At 42.4% G+C, this 14,838-nt stretch overlaps 1 long non-coding RNA gene across 1 annotated transcript; it reads left to right on the forward strand.

Moving 5' to 3' along the window:
* The first annotated feature begins 4,592 nt into the window (after window positions 1–4,592).
* LOC309535212 lies at window positions 4,593–10,660 on the forward strand. Its single transcript, XR_014221121.1, has 2 exons — window positions 4,593–4,827; window positions 10,177–10,660. It is a non-coding gene; the product is annotated as an uncharacterized lncRNA (long non-coding RNA).
* Window positions 10,661–14,838: the final 4,178 nt, after the last annotated feature.

The raw sequence follows: 14,838 nt of genomic DNA on the forward strand, positions 1-14,838 counted from the left end.
GTATTGTGAAAGCCTTTTGCATTTTTATTTCGGTCTGGATGGAATTTCATGGTAATTCTCCACATGCTTTGAGATCTTAAGAGAAAAGCTGCTCCAAACTGGCTTGTTGAAATCACCTCCCCCCCCCAAAAAAAAAGTGTTAATGAGCTTCCACACAGCAATGACTCCAGAGGTGTAAGAGTTTTATTTTTACTTAATAGATTTTCTGTAGTAAGAGGAAATCAGGATTTTAAAATTATTATTTAAATTAAGTGTGAGTAGGCATTTTGATGATCACAACATCATGTGGCTGGTATGAAAGGCTTGCCTGCAAGAGTAGCACTGATTCCACAATAAACCTCCATCTGGAAGTACTCCTGTGGTTCACAGCGGATAGCTATCGTCATACTTCTCTGTGTTAGCACCATGATGCTATGATGTGCGAATTTGTTTTGATTTTTACAATTCTCCATCTGTGAAAAGAGGAGGGCCGCTTTGGCATTGTTTGAACACTGGGCAGGTGCAGCACTGAGGTCCACGGGGTGTTCTGGATCAAAATCCTCTAGCAGCTAAAGAACAAGAGTTCTGAAGAAGGTTCCAAATAAGGGCTAAGGGGAGAGAAACTGGCACCTCTCTTTCCCAGTGTCATCTGATGATTGTGGGTTGGGGAGTGGCATCAGCAATGCTCTAGAACATGCAGATATTGTAGCTTGTTCAAGTGTCAGGGGCTGGACCGAGGAGGAATGGTGGGGACTGCCCCCCTTCTCCTGAAACTTCCTGAGAACAGGAGGACAGTATAGATTTAGAACAGTGGTTTGCAGAAGGTCATAGTTCAGAAGCTGCAGAGGGGAGAAGCTGGGAAATGTTGGGAGAGGAACAGCAGGAAGAAGAATCGCCAGGAGAGAGACAGCTGACAGACTCAGTGTCTTTGGAAAGCATTCCTGACCCGCTCCCCCTCCCAGGACCAGGCAGGCATTGAAAGTAGTAGAACAGAGAGCTCAGAAGCAGAAAGCTCAGATCAGCCAATGCAGGCATGACCTAGAATAGAAGAGACAGAGGGGATGGGACTTTACTCAGAGCAACACCATTATTTAATAGAGACTACATTCCTTCCTCTCTGTGAATACTGAATAAACTACTTGGTAAGAACTCTTCTTGTTTATCTGCTTCTTGGCTGTCACCATGGGAGGGATGGGATTCTTTGAATCCTGACATCAAGAGGCAGATCCTGAGCTACTAAACATGCACTCCTCCACTGTTGAGCTAAATTGGCATGTTGTGTTGGTAGCATTCTGAGAGCTCAGGAACGATCTGGTTCCTGGTCTTCACATTCAAGACTAGCAGTGGCACATGTGGTTGAGCACAGCTGCAGAGCCACCCCCTCACCACTGGTGACACTGCTGCTTACCTGGGTCCATACCATTACTTGTGTTTGCACCCCATTACCAGTGGGAGTGCTGGATTGATGGTGGTGGTTCTATAGGAAGGTAAAGGTAAAGGACCACTGGACGGTTAAGTCCAGTCAAAGGCGACTATGAGGTTGCGGCACTCATCTCGCTTCCAGGCCGAGGGAGACGGCGTTTGTCCACAGACAGCTTTCCGGATCATGTGGCCAGCATGACCAAACCACTTCTGGCACAACGGAACACCGTGATGGAAACCAGAGCGCATTCCTGCCACAGTGGTACCTATTTATCTACTTGCGCTGGTGTGCTTTTGAACTGCTAGGTTGGCAGGAGCTGGGACACAGCAACTGGAGATCACCCCATTGCGTGAACCGCCAACCTTCTGATCAGCAAGCCACTGAGCCACCCGCTCCCCTAGGTCCTATAGATACATCCACACTGCTCAGGTTTCTTACCATCCAGGTAAGCAGCAATGGCACCAGGACTGGGAGAGCAGCTCTGCTGCTGTCATGCTATTGAACCCATGTTACTGAGAAATAGTACAGTGGTCCCTCAGGTTAAGAACTTAATTCGTTCTGGAGGTTTGTTCTTAACCTGAAACTGTTTTTAACCTGAGGTACCACTTTAGCTAATGGGGCCTCCCACTGCTGCCCCACAATTTCTGTTCTCATCCTGAAGCAACGTTCTTAACCTGAGGTACTATTTCTGGGTTACGGAGTCTGTAACCTGAAGCGTCTGTAACCTGAAGTGTCTGTAACCCGAGGTACCACTTTAGATGGTAACCAATGATGCCCCCTCTACTGAATCCATCAGGAAAATTGGAAGGGGGGCCATTTTCAGGAACATATCCTCCCCGCTGCAGCTCACCAAGCCACCAATCTTTTCCGCTATGTGTGTGTAGATACAGAAATGCATATATGTGTATATTGAAATGAATAAGTGGTGTGATGAGTGCCGATGAGTCACACCGAAATACAAACTCCAACTCTTCCATTAGTGCAATGAATATTGTTACTGCCACACCACACTCTTTACAGTCATGCTGTCTCGGCAGCTGTAAAGATGACATGTGGGGTCATTCCAGCTGATAAGTTCTTTCATTCAACAATCAAATGGGTATTGCATTCTATGGGACATTATTGGCCATCAGTCCTTCAGCTATCAATTTCTGTGGGGAATGATTGCTAATTGAAGAAGCAGAAATTCTATAGCATGGTGAGAAGCATACAGAACATCCAGAACATTAGCCTTTTCAACCGAATTTTCTTGCTTTAATGATGGCTGCTTGTGAATGTGAATCCTGCATGGATTAGAGGAAAAGGCCTGTTATTTTGAATAGGAAGGAACATATCCCCTGGGTAGCTGCAGTGGAAGAATCTACTGTAGCTTTTACTTTGCAAAAGCAGTACTGGGGAGAGAGAAGAGAAAAACATACACAAGAGTGCAATTAATATGAGCATTAGGCGAATTTCCATGCACCCAGAGAATATTCAGAAAATATTTGTCCACTAATTTTTAAAAAGGGAGATTTCGTGGTGAATGTTTTAGGAACTTCAGTTTGAACAGGAAGCATATCTACAGCTTTTGCTAAGTCCAACAGGAAAACCACCCAGTGCCATATATTTCCCACCAATACTGCATAGAGTCTAAGGCTAAGTGAGGAAACTCACTTATAGACTCCAGCTGCTATCATCCCCAGCCAGCATGGCCTGTGGTCAGAGAAGATGGGAGTTGTAGTCCAGTAACATCTGAAGGGCAACAGTTTATCCATCCCTTGCTTTCATTACAGAAGACCTTTGCATGTGAAATACCCCCATCTGAAACCTAGGTGGGCTTTTAATATAGGCAACACAGCATTGGATGGACTAGAAGAAGAAGAAGAAGAGTTTGGATTTGATATCCCGCTTTATCACTACCCTAAGGAGTCTCAAAGCGGCTAACGTTCTCCTTTCCCTTCCTCCCCCACAACAAACACTCTGTGAGGTGAGTGGGGCTGAGAGACTTCAAAGAAGTGTGACTAGCCCAAGGTCACCCAGCAGCTGCATGTGGAGGAGCGGGGAAGCGAACCCGGTTCCCCAGATTACGAGACTACCGCTCTTAACCACTACACCACACTGGCTCTCACCACCACTGGCACCACACTGACTAATGGCTGGTTCTTGTGTTTTCCTATGAGGAAAAATATTCTGCAATTTTTTTTTCCAAGTTGCTGATCTGATATTCTAAGCTTGTAGCTGTGAAAAGAATCCTGTTTACCTGAATTACATTGTAACGGCCATTGTGCAATGTGTTGTGACATATGAATTATAATGTACATTGCAATGTGTTTGAAGAGGAACATTTTCTGTTTGGTTTGTTGAGAGTTAGTTTAACTGTTAATGTGGGGCCGCAACTGGCAGGGGTGAGTTAGAATTCTCAGTATCCCAAAGAGAGACAGACAATATGCGTATTTTGATTGGTGGATGCAGGTTTAGAATGCTCAGTTAGACAATATGATTGGCTAGAGCTGGATTAGTGGGGCCAGAAGAAGTGGTGTTGATTGGGTGCTGGTCATCAGAGGAGTGTTGGAGTTGGCTAGTTGATTGGAATGAAGTAGAGTTGTTGGTTCTTGGTATCTATGGAGTCAGCCAGAAGAAGATGACAGCAGAATACCAGAAGGAAGATTTCCAGGCCAGGACAGGAAGGCAAACTTGCACTGCAGTGGGCCAGCAAAGGGTTGGAACAAGGGGCTTCCAGCATAGTTCTCAGTTATAGTGTTGATAAAACTTAACTGAGACAGAGAGAATAAAAAGGGCAATTTGATTAAAGGGTTTTAATTAACTGCTTCATTAAAGCTCCTTTAGTATAATAGTATATGCAGATGTTGATGTGTTTTAGTCTTGTTTACTGTTAATTTTAATTATGTTTTTTGCTGGTTTTTTTTTTTTTTGCCAATTTCAATATGTCTTTTAAACCACCTAAACAGTTTACTACCATCAAGCAGTATATAAATTTTGTTAAATAACAAACAAACAAACACTTATATAGCTGACAGTGACAGTCACAAGCTGATGAAGTGCACACTCATTTAAGGATATATTGCTATTTTAAAGTAACCAGATAAGCTTACACACTTAATTATCTTGTCATAAATAAACGTAAGCACCATTGTTAGATATAATATCTGTATCTGACTGACTTTGTACCACTTCTATACCCCACAGTTACTGGGATATTGGAAAGTTAGTGTTTTAAAAGGGAAAAGTGAGATTTAAAGATGGCCGTGACATGGGTTTAGGAAAAGCATTGGAGTGGAAGTTGGATTTTCTTATTATAGATACTGCAAGTAAATACCTCCCTTACCTTCACATTAGCAGAAGGAATATTTGATTGTATATTTCAGGCTACAGCAATACAGCCTCAAAGCAAATACTACTCAGGATCTGGGAGGAATCAAGCTCTAGTGAGTAACTCTATAAAGAAGAGGTAGCCATTGAGAGGTATTGCTCTCTCAGGGTTGTTGGACTACAACTCCCACTACCCTGGCCAATAGCCATACTGACTGGGGCTGATGGGAGTTGGAGTCCAACAATGTCTTGGGGACACCATGTTGACTATACCTGCTATAATATATTTAGCAGAATATGTAACTGATGTTATTATCTATTCACCCTGATGGAGCTAGGGGGCAATATGCAATTATTATCCACAATCATAAGTAGGCCTTGTGTATACAAAATGGCTGCTGTCACTGAGATTCTCAGCAGTGTGGTACAAATATACGCCCAGTCAGAGCCTCTGAGTAGCACCAGTCAGCTGTCTGAAAGAGAGTGCTGCATTTATTCCTTACCTGCTGCCCCCTGCCAGTCAGACAGCTGATGTGCTAAGTAGGTACTCCAGGCAAGGCTTAGCTATGTAGCTTTGAACCAAGGCCATTGGCTGCAGAAGGAGCAAGACGTCCTATCAAGCAATAAACCAATCATCCGAGAATGCACTGCGCTACCTTTTAATGTAATGAAGCACCATATAACTCTTTCAAAATCTGCTTTGTAGTTGATTCGAGTGCTTCACCCCCCCCCCTCATTAAGGCTATCAGTGCGATTTTCTGGGTTTTCCATCAAAACTGCCGAATATGCTTTTAGAAGTATTTGCCTTTCAGAGCCTCACAGGCAAAAACTTCAAGGCGAACTTTAAAAAACCTGATCATAGCAGCAGATGAAGCGATGCAGAAAAGCCCTCGGGCAATCTGCAGGGTTTTGCTGTCAGCAACCTGAGAGAGTGTCAGCACTGTCCGAGGGGACTTCTAACAAAGCTTTAGTCAAGTTCATGCAGGCTCAAATGGAGGAGCTCCCACTGTAGGAGGAAAGGTTTACTTAGGATAGATGAATTCCCTCGTCAGATCCGGAGTTGAAATGTCAGGTCCAGCTACGTTCCATCTGCAGGCTTTTTTCATTCTGCCTTAATCATTAGGAGCATACAAAGCACAACAAGCTGGCTTGCAGGGCTTCCAAGTGTCTAAAGGGCAAATATGAGCAATGCAAAAAAGAAAAAGAGAGAAATCCCCCAAGGGAAATAATTTAAAATATATTTGCTTTGTAGTTGGCTTAGGCTGCTGTGCCATGCATGCACTGGATGGAACAGACATTAAGGAGATTGTGAGGTATCTCCCTCCTCCCCCAGTAATATCTAATAGACGGAAACATTGGATACTGTTGCACATGGTAGCCAATGGAGTGGCGCTGAGTCAGATTACTTGATACTGGAGGGGCTGGGAAGGAAGAGGAGAAGATATGAAGCTGCTGCTTTTGGTGCAGACCAGTGTTTCCCAAACTTGGGTCTCCAGCTGCTTTTGGACTACAGTTCCCATCATCCCTGACCACTGGTCTTGCTTAAGTAGGGATGATGGGAGTTGTAGTCAAAAAACAACAGCTGGAGACCTAAGTTTGGGAAACACTGGTGTTTGACCAAAACACGTTGTTTCAGCCTTACTTGGAAGAGGGTTTTAATGAAACAAATGCTCTCTCTTTTCTCCCCCAATTGCAGATTTCACTATTGGCTAAGTCATGTTACATTTGAGGTCTTGAATCCCCAATGAACCTGTGCTAATTCTCATGATGAAAAAATGTTTCCAGCAAGCACTGTTGTCTTGTCAACAGTAAACGTTCTAAGTAATTGGAACTTTTTGTTTATTGATTTTATTCAGTACATTCAAGTACATAAGAGGAGCCCTGCCAGAGCATACCCAAAGCTCATCAGATTTAGCATTCGAACCTTGCAATAGCCAAGCAGATACCTATTGGCAGTTCAACAGCAGAAATGAATGCAACAGCACCCTTCGTGCTTGAAATCCCCAGGAATTGGTATTCAGAGGCATGTGGATGCTGGAGGTAATACAGTGGTACCTCAGGTTAAGTACTTGATTCGTTCTGGAGGTCCGTTCTTAACCTGAAACTGTTCTGAACCTGAAGCACCACTTTAGCTAATGGGGCCTCCTGCTGCCACTGTGCCGCCGGAGCACGATTTCTGTTCTCATCCTGAAGCAAAGTTCTTAACCCGAGGTACTATTTCTGGGTTAGCGGAGTCTGTAACCTGAGGTGTATGTAACCCAAAGCGTATGTAACCCGAGGTACCATTGTACAGCCATCATGACTGTAAGCCATTGTTAGCCTTTTCCTCTTAATTTGTCTAATTTCCTCCAAAAGCCATTCAGTTTGGTGGTCATCCTTACATCTTGTGGGAATGAATTTTATAGTTCAGCTATAAAATTGAAGAAGCACTTTCTTTTGCCTTTCCTGAATCTTCCAACATTCAGATTCATTGGGTAAGTCCAGATTCTAGTATTTTGAGAGGGAGGAAAGCATTTATTTATCCACTTTCGGAGTTACTTTATACGGCTCTACTTTCATCCTCTTCCTTGCCTTTTTGAAAACTGAAACACCCTATACATCTGAATTAGAAATCCTCAAATGTTTCTGGCCAATCTTTGTAGGAAAGGTTCTTCAGACACATAATACTGTTGATTGCCCATTTCAGTCAATTCCCTCTTCCCCATGTATATGGTGTGTCTTGATCATGTGTGGCAAGCCCCACAATCAGTTTTAAGAAGGGCATTGCAGTGCTGAGGTCTGGGCTAAGGATGGATAAATCTGTCCATTTTTGGTTTCCCTCCATTTCTTACTTTTCTAGTCTTCTGTTTGTTCCATTTTAGATCACGTAGTGGAATTGTTTAATGACTTTTCAAAGTCCGCGTAAAAATTCACATACATGTTTGTTTGCATTCCTCCAAACATGCATTTTCACAAACAATTTCCCCTAATATAATGGATTTGTGTACATGATTTTCACTATGCATATTTTGTGCACACTGTCTCCTATGCTTTTCCTATACTTTTTTTTGTCAGAGAACTACATTGCAAAATTCATGCAAAGTGCAAATTTCAAATAATACCTGAAATTTCAGTTCACATACTCAGTAAAGAACTTAGTATGTCTGCATTAAAGTGAAGTAAGCAAATCTCTCCCTCATCCTTACTCTGAGCTTTGCCCAATCATCTGCTTTTTACTAATGCAAATGTTCATTCTGCTACAGGCTTATAAATACCACTTACACAGTTTTATTTTTTATTTTTGTTGTTGCAAGGTAAGTGCTTCATTCTTGAAGAAGTCATGGCATCAAAAGAAAAACCCACATTATTAGCTTTATTAACTATGGCAATTAGCAGAATTCAGCCAATTAAGGTTCATGCACTTTCCTGGGGTAAATGAGCCTTGCCATGTGGTAGAAAGCATGCTCACAAAACGTCTATAATTGTCTTTTGAGATTTCAGTGCATATTGTCCATTAGAAGGTGCTTTCAGTGTTTGTTTGTTTTTAGTATTGAAGGTCAGGCCAAGGACTGCCAATGGGATCAATAGGTTGCTTACTTGTTTAACTTCACTCCAAAATTTGCATTTGCTGCTGACAGACAGCCCTTCCTTACATGATCAGAAAACCAAGGAAAATCTCACTTCATAGTGAACTGAGCACAGCTGAGGTTTCTAGAGAAAATGCAGAATTGTTTTGGAAGAGAATTTCAACATAATAACACAAGAGATGGAAAATTGTTGCCATGCATGTAATTTAAACAAGCTGGCAAGAGGAGCAGGGGCTCACTTAATGCTTTCTTAGATTTAAATCTGCTGTCCTGAACAATTTTAAACAATGTAAATCATGGCTTGTGATCCAAGTAAACTCTTTTAACAAAGGATTCCATTAACACTGTTCCCACTGAAAGAACATGGCGTCACTGAATCGGTTCATAAGTATCAATGCCAAAAAGTAATATTTTGTTTCAGCACATCCCATTTTTAATTAGTGTATTTTAATAAATGTATGCCATTTTCCAGAGTAGGTACTGAAGCTCTGGAAGAATGTCAAAAAGCATTGAAGAAAGCCTCCTCAGGGCCTGTTTCTGCAAGAGTTTTCTGTCCTCCCACCCACAGGGGGAGCTGCCATCAACTGTCCTGTGGGATGGATTCCAGGAGAAAATGGGAGGCAAGAAGAGACCACCTCAAAGTCTGCACTACTGGGACTATCCCTTCCCCACCAGAGAGTTATTATTCCACCAACCGCCTTGTGTAAAGGATCCTGGTGGCTTTATTTATTTGGGAAGAGTTTAGAAAATGTGGTTTAGTGTTTCTTGTAAGGCACCATGGAGCTATTTGTATCCTGAAAGGCAGGTTAAAAAGAAGTTTAAGGAATAAATAATAAAATAAGCATGGTCCTGAAACTGCTCGCAGTTTTTCACAAATGCTTTTGGCAACACCGATACCTCAGTGCCTTCAAGTTATTAAAATACACTCGTAAAAATATTGATACTCACGAACTGATCTACAGCAATTTAGTGGTGCTATGCTCCTTCTTTTTGACAATTTCCCAGCATTTCACATCTATTCGGGTGCAGAGGTCCCTTCCTGAATTAGGCAATTCATCTTACTGCTATATGTAGGTTATATATTTTGTCTGATTTTAGCAGCAGCCCTTATAAGCATGTACAGTGGAATGAAATGAATTATTTTAAATGATAAACATTATTTTAAAGGTATAAAAATGAAGTTCCATTTTTATAGGTTCTGAAGGAGGAGCAGAGGACTTTTTTCCAGTTTGAAAGCTGTGTTCCCTCGTGGGGAACCAACCAGGGCCACAGGGCAGTGTTGGATCAGGCCACAGGCAAAAGTGGGTGGAATAACTGCAGACCCTCCAAGTGTCCCTGTTTTCCAAGGACATCCCCAGATTTACAGAAGGCACCCCTGTTTCTGATTTGATCCTGGAATGTTCCACTTTTCCTTAGGCCGTCCCTATTTTCATCGGATAAATGTTGGAGGGTATGGAGTTATGCTACCCCTAATCCAAGAAGATAACTAACTATACAATCTTTAGAAGACATCTGAAGGCTGCCCTGTATTGTAAAGGTTTTTTTTTAATGTTTAACATTTTTTTAAATGTTTTTATATAGGTTGGAAGCTGCCCAGAGTCAGATGGGTAGGGTATAAATAATAACATGGTGATGATGGAATAGGATGTCTCTATTTTCATTGGAGAAATGTTGGAGGGTATGCAATTGCTATGATTCTTACCTTTGCACATTCCAGCCACAGACAAATCTTTGTGTGTGAGAGAGATGGTACAGAACCATCACCTCTCTTTTTTCTGATGGCCATTTTGTGCTGGCACCCATGGCGGTTTTAGCACATTATGAGTTCTAGCACTTCATCTTCTTACCATTTGTTTATCTCACACACCCCATACATGCAAACATCTCTCTATCTTTCAGGTCACTTTTCATCAAGCAACAGCACTCAAGGAGAGCATGGACAAATGTGGCCTGGAGAGGCCTAGTACAGCCTGGGAAGGGAGTGAGGTTTAGTGAGGGACCTGAGGGACAAACTGGGAGGTCTGAAGATCCACATTTCACCACGGGAGCTGAGGATCACCGCCCATGTCAGTACATTGTACAACAAAATTACTTCTAGGAAAAAATGTCTTGTAATAATATTGGTAGATAGTTCCACGCAGAAGGCATTTGAAAACTCATAATATGCACGTTCCATTTCTAATTTTGCTCGCCTTTTATTGTGTGTTCTATAGAATAGTTTTGAAATGTTCTAATTATGTGTTGAATATGTATATAATGGAAATGGGCTAATCAGAAGGCATGTTGGTTCCCACAATTTTATAAGGAAGGAATTCAAAATGGAGCCACAGATGTGCTAAAGGCTTAGCAGAGCTGATAATAATAAAAACCCATATTTATTCTTTGCAGAGACTTTGTGCTTAATTGCACTGACATGAGTTCATTAGAAATGATGTTTTAAATATTTCAACAGTTATGTAAATCTGAATGTTTATGATTTAACCTTGTCTCCTCAGAATTGTTCTTGACTTACTTTATCATTTATTAATTTTTTTGAAGTTAATCAAAAGCCAAAAAAGAATAAAGTGGATATTATGGGCATGAATGACCTGAACATGAATATTAGATTAGGGTATAACCCACCCGCTCTGATTTATGAGGCTATGATCCAAAGCATGTGAAGCTACTGAAAAAATAAGCATGTATTCATCACTCACTTTAGCAGTGAACTGTTGTGGGGCGGGTGGATGGAAATGGTGCCAGCAAAAAGCAAGAGGAAGGAATCAGCATGCCTGGGGGGATCACCAAGGTTTGCAAAAGTACTGTCATAGGATTTAGGGGTTGATTTGTATGATGCCTATATCTTCCAGCCAAGCCTGTGATTTAGTATCTGTAAAATTGTAGTGTGCAATAAAAGGAGCTGCTGAAATGATCAGATCACTTTGTTTGTTAAATTAATGGACCCAGCTGGGCCTGTTAAGCACCCTATTTACATGTCTAAAAGGTTGGCCGATGTCAGGGGTTGGGCAGAGGAGGAATGGTGGAGACTGCTTCCCCATCCTGACCCTTCCAGGGAGTAGGAAGAGGAAGGCAGTATAGATTTACAACAGGGTTTGAGGGAGGTCGCAGCGCAGAGGCAGATGAGGGGGAAAGCTGGGAAATCATGGGAGAGCCGGAGCAATGCCTGACTGATACGTTGTCATTAGAAAGCATTCCGGACCCTCCATCTCCCAGAACCCGGTGAGCATTAAAAGTAGGAGAGCAAAGAGCTTGAAGACAGGGGGCATGTGGCAGCACCCGTAGAGGAGACGAATGAGGAAGTGGGGGTGGGTGGGACGGGGGGTGGGATTCACTTGGGACAACACCATTATCCAAGAGGTTGAGTTCTAAAGCCTCCCCCTGTAAATATTGAAATAAAAAGGACTGTAAGAAACTTTGGTTTTTTTAATTTCCTGGGCAACCAGATGGGAGCCTCTGACAGCATCCTGACAGCCAAGTACAGATGTGTTGCCATGGGAACAACTGGCTGGTGGCTGGAGACCACATCATCTTGTAGATAGGTAGAGCTAGTCTTGGTTTTTAGTATGGGATGAAGCTGGAAGGGGACACCGAGGCTTGAATCCAAAGCGATTGAAGGCCCACCCCCATTAGAAACCTAATGGGAAGCAAAAGCTGTTGGAGTGTTAATGCTGTGAGCCCTTCTATCCTGTGCTGTGGTTGAACATATGTGTGCATAAAGCCATATATCCAAAAGACACCACAGTCTCCAATGACCTTCATTCCAAGAAAAGTGAACCCTGGGTAAGCGCTGGTACCCCTGGAGTCTCTTATGGCTTGGAGGTTGGGGTACATACGATGCTACATTAAAAAACAACACACACCTTAAAAATAAAGAACAGCCCAATAAGAAAAATGGAAAACTCTTGGCTATATCCAATGTTGCAGCTCCACTCACTCAGCAAACTTCGATGTGTACAACTTCCTCATTCTCCCTTTCCCCTCTAGCCCCCTATTGCACCCTCAAAACTAAGAACTGGGGGACCCTCTAGAGCAGATTCTTGGGGTGTGAGGGGAGGAGAAGTCCCATTACACAAATAGAATTCTGCTTTTGCAGTGTTGGATACAACCCTTTGTGTTTGTGCTCCTTTTAAAGGGATCTTGAGAATCTTTCGGGACTTGACATCTTTCCGCAGGGCCTGCAAGACAGAGCTGTTCCACCAAGCCTTTGGTCAGGGCACAGCCTGACTCCCTTCTTTGGCAATCTCCACAGAACTTTAGACTAATGGTTGCCATCAATTTGAGATGAATTAATTTTATAATGAAATGATTTTACAATGTTGTACTATTTTATTGTTGTTAGCCGCCCTGAGCCCGGCTTCGGCTGGGGAGGGCGGGATATAAATAAAAATATGATGATGATGATGATGATGATGATGATGATGATGATGATGCTGGATAAGAGATCCCTCAGGCGTTCCCTGTACCACTCCCGGTAACATTTGTAAACTTCCATTCATATGATTAAGTTAGATTGTTTGTTTAGGTACCATGATAACAGACTACCCCATTTGGAAATGCGTCACTGACATGAGTGCAAAGTGGGGAGTGAGAGAAGGATGAAATGTTGCTGTGTGTCTTATGTGTTGTATGCTGATTGGCTGAGGGTGGAATGTGACAGGTAGAACACCTGTTTTGTGTGTGTGTGTGTGTGTGTGTGTGTGTGTGTGTATTTGTTTGTGCAATGTGACAGTTTGGTTCTGGAGGGGGATGCTATTTTCCCTTGGTAAACCCTGCTCTATTTGACTCACAATAAAAGTTTATATATGATAATTCACTAACATAACAAAAAGTCATATAAACCATAGGTGAATGACAACATCTCTTAATAAATGTACAATAGAATGAAGCCATCCACTGATGACGAGGAAGATGACGATAATGATAAAAATAACAATATTGCCATTGCCATCTTCGTTGGTGGATTGTTTTGTTTTATTGCATATTTATTAACAAGTGATGTTTATACTATTATTTTCATTCTTATAAGTTAGATTCCCTGCCACCCTTCACAACACCACCCCAGGGTGGTTTACAACCATTTTAAAATGCAGTATCAAAAATAGGTAAAACAGGTCTAACCATACAAGAACATATTCGAGGTATCAGAGAAAAAAATACTGCATCTCTGAAACTAAATCTTGATATCAGGATTTCTTGAATGAAGCCAAGCTTCTGTCATTTGACCATACTGCAAAAGGGAGAATGTGTTTCAAAGCATGACCCAGCCATCATTCAATGGATGAAAATACAGTACAGTTAAGGTTTGAAGCAAAAGCACTTCTTAGGCCATGAATCTTCCCAGAACTACATTCCATCATCCCGACAAAAAGAAGGACCTGGCTTCCAATTTCAAAACATTCTGCTCTTTGTTATTTAACTTTAAAAAGGTAAAGCAGCCCTGACAGTTAAGTCCAGTTGCGAATGACTCTGGGGTTGCGGCGCTCATCTCATTTTACTGGCTGAGGGAGCCGGCGTTTGTCCGCAGACAGTTTTTCTGGGTCATGTGGCCAGCATGACTAAGCTGCTTCTGGCAAAACCAGAGCAGCGCATGGAAACACCGTTTACCTTCCTGCCAGAGCAGTACCTATTTATCTACAGTGGTACCTCGGGTTAAGAACTTAATTTGTTCCAGAGGTCCGTCCTTAACCTGAAACTGTTCTTAACCTGAAGCACCACTTTAGCTAATGGGGCCTCCCACTGCTGCCGTGCCACCGGAACATGATTTCTGTTCTCATCCTGAAGCAAAGTTCTAATCCGAGATACTATTTCTGGGTTAGCAGAGTCTGTAACCTGAAGTGTATGTAACCTGAAGCTTTTGTAACCCGAGGTACCACTGTACTTGCACTTTGACGTGCTTTCAAACTGCTAGGTTGGCAGGAGCTGGGACTGAACAATGGGAGCTCACCCCGTCGCGGAGATTCAAACTGCCGACCTTCTGATCAGCAAGCCCTAGGCTCAGTGTTTTAGACCACAGCGCCACCCACAATTTACGTGAACCAAATTGTCATACTTCTTTCCTCCTATCACCTTGCCTGCAGGGTATTTTACTGTAGCCACCATTACATTTGACTGCTGCTTTTATTCACTACAGTCAATGAGATGCTCTCCCCTGGCTTTAATGGCCTGGTGCAGACATAACATTGCTCAGTTGCTTAACCATCCATGGTTAAGAGATGAGGAGTATCCCATGAGAACAGAGCCTCCCTGGGAACACAAAATGGCCGCTGAAGATGTGGCACAGAAATCATGCAATGAATAAATTGTGTGGGCATTTCTCCCTCTTTTTCAGTTTTGGAGCTAACTATGGTTACTATAGACAGCATCTTAAAAAGCAGAGACATCACCTTGCCAACAAAGGTCCGCATTTAGTTAAAACCATGGTTTTCCCAGTAGTGATGTATGGAAGTGAAAGCTGGACCATAAAGGAGGCTGATATCCGAAGAATTGATGCTTTTGAATTATGGTGCTGGAGGAGACTCTTGAGAGTCCCATGGACTGCAAGAAGATCAAACCTATCCATTC

Source organism: Podarcis vaucheri (genome assembly GCF_965113315.1).
Source record: "Podarcis vaucheri genome assembly, chromosome: 6".
NCBI classification, from domain to species: Eukaryota; Metazoa; Chordata; class Lepidosauria; order Squamata; family Lacertidae; genus Podarcis; species Podarcis vaucheri.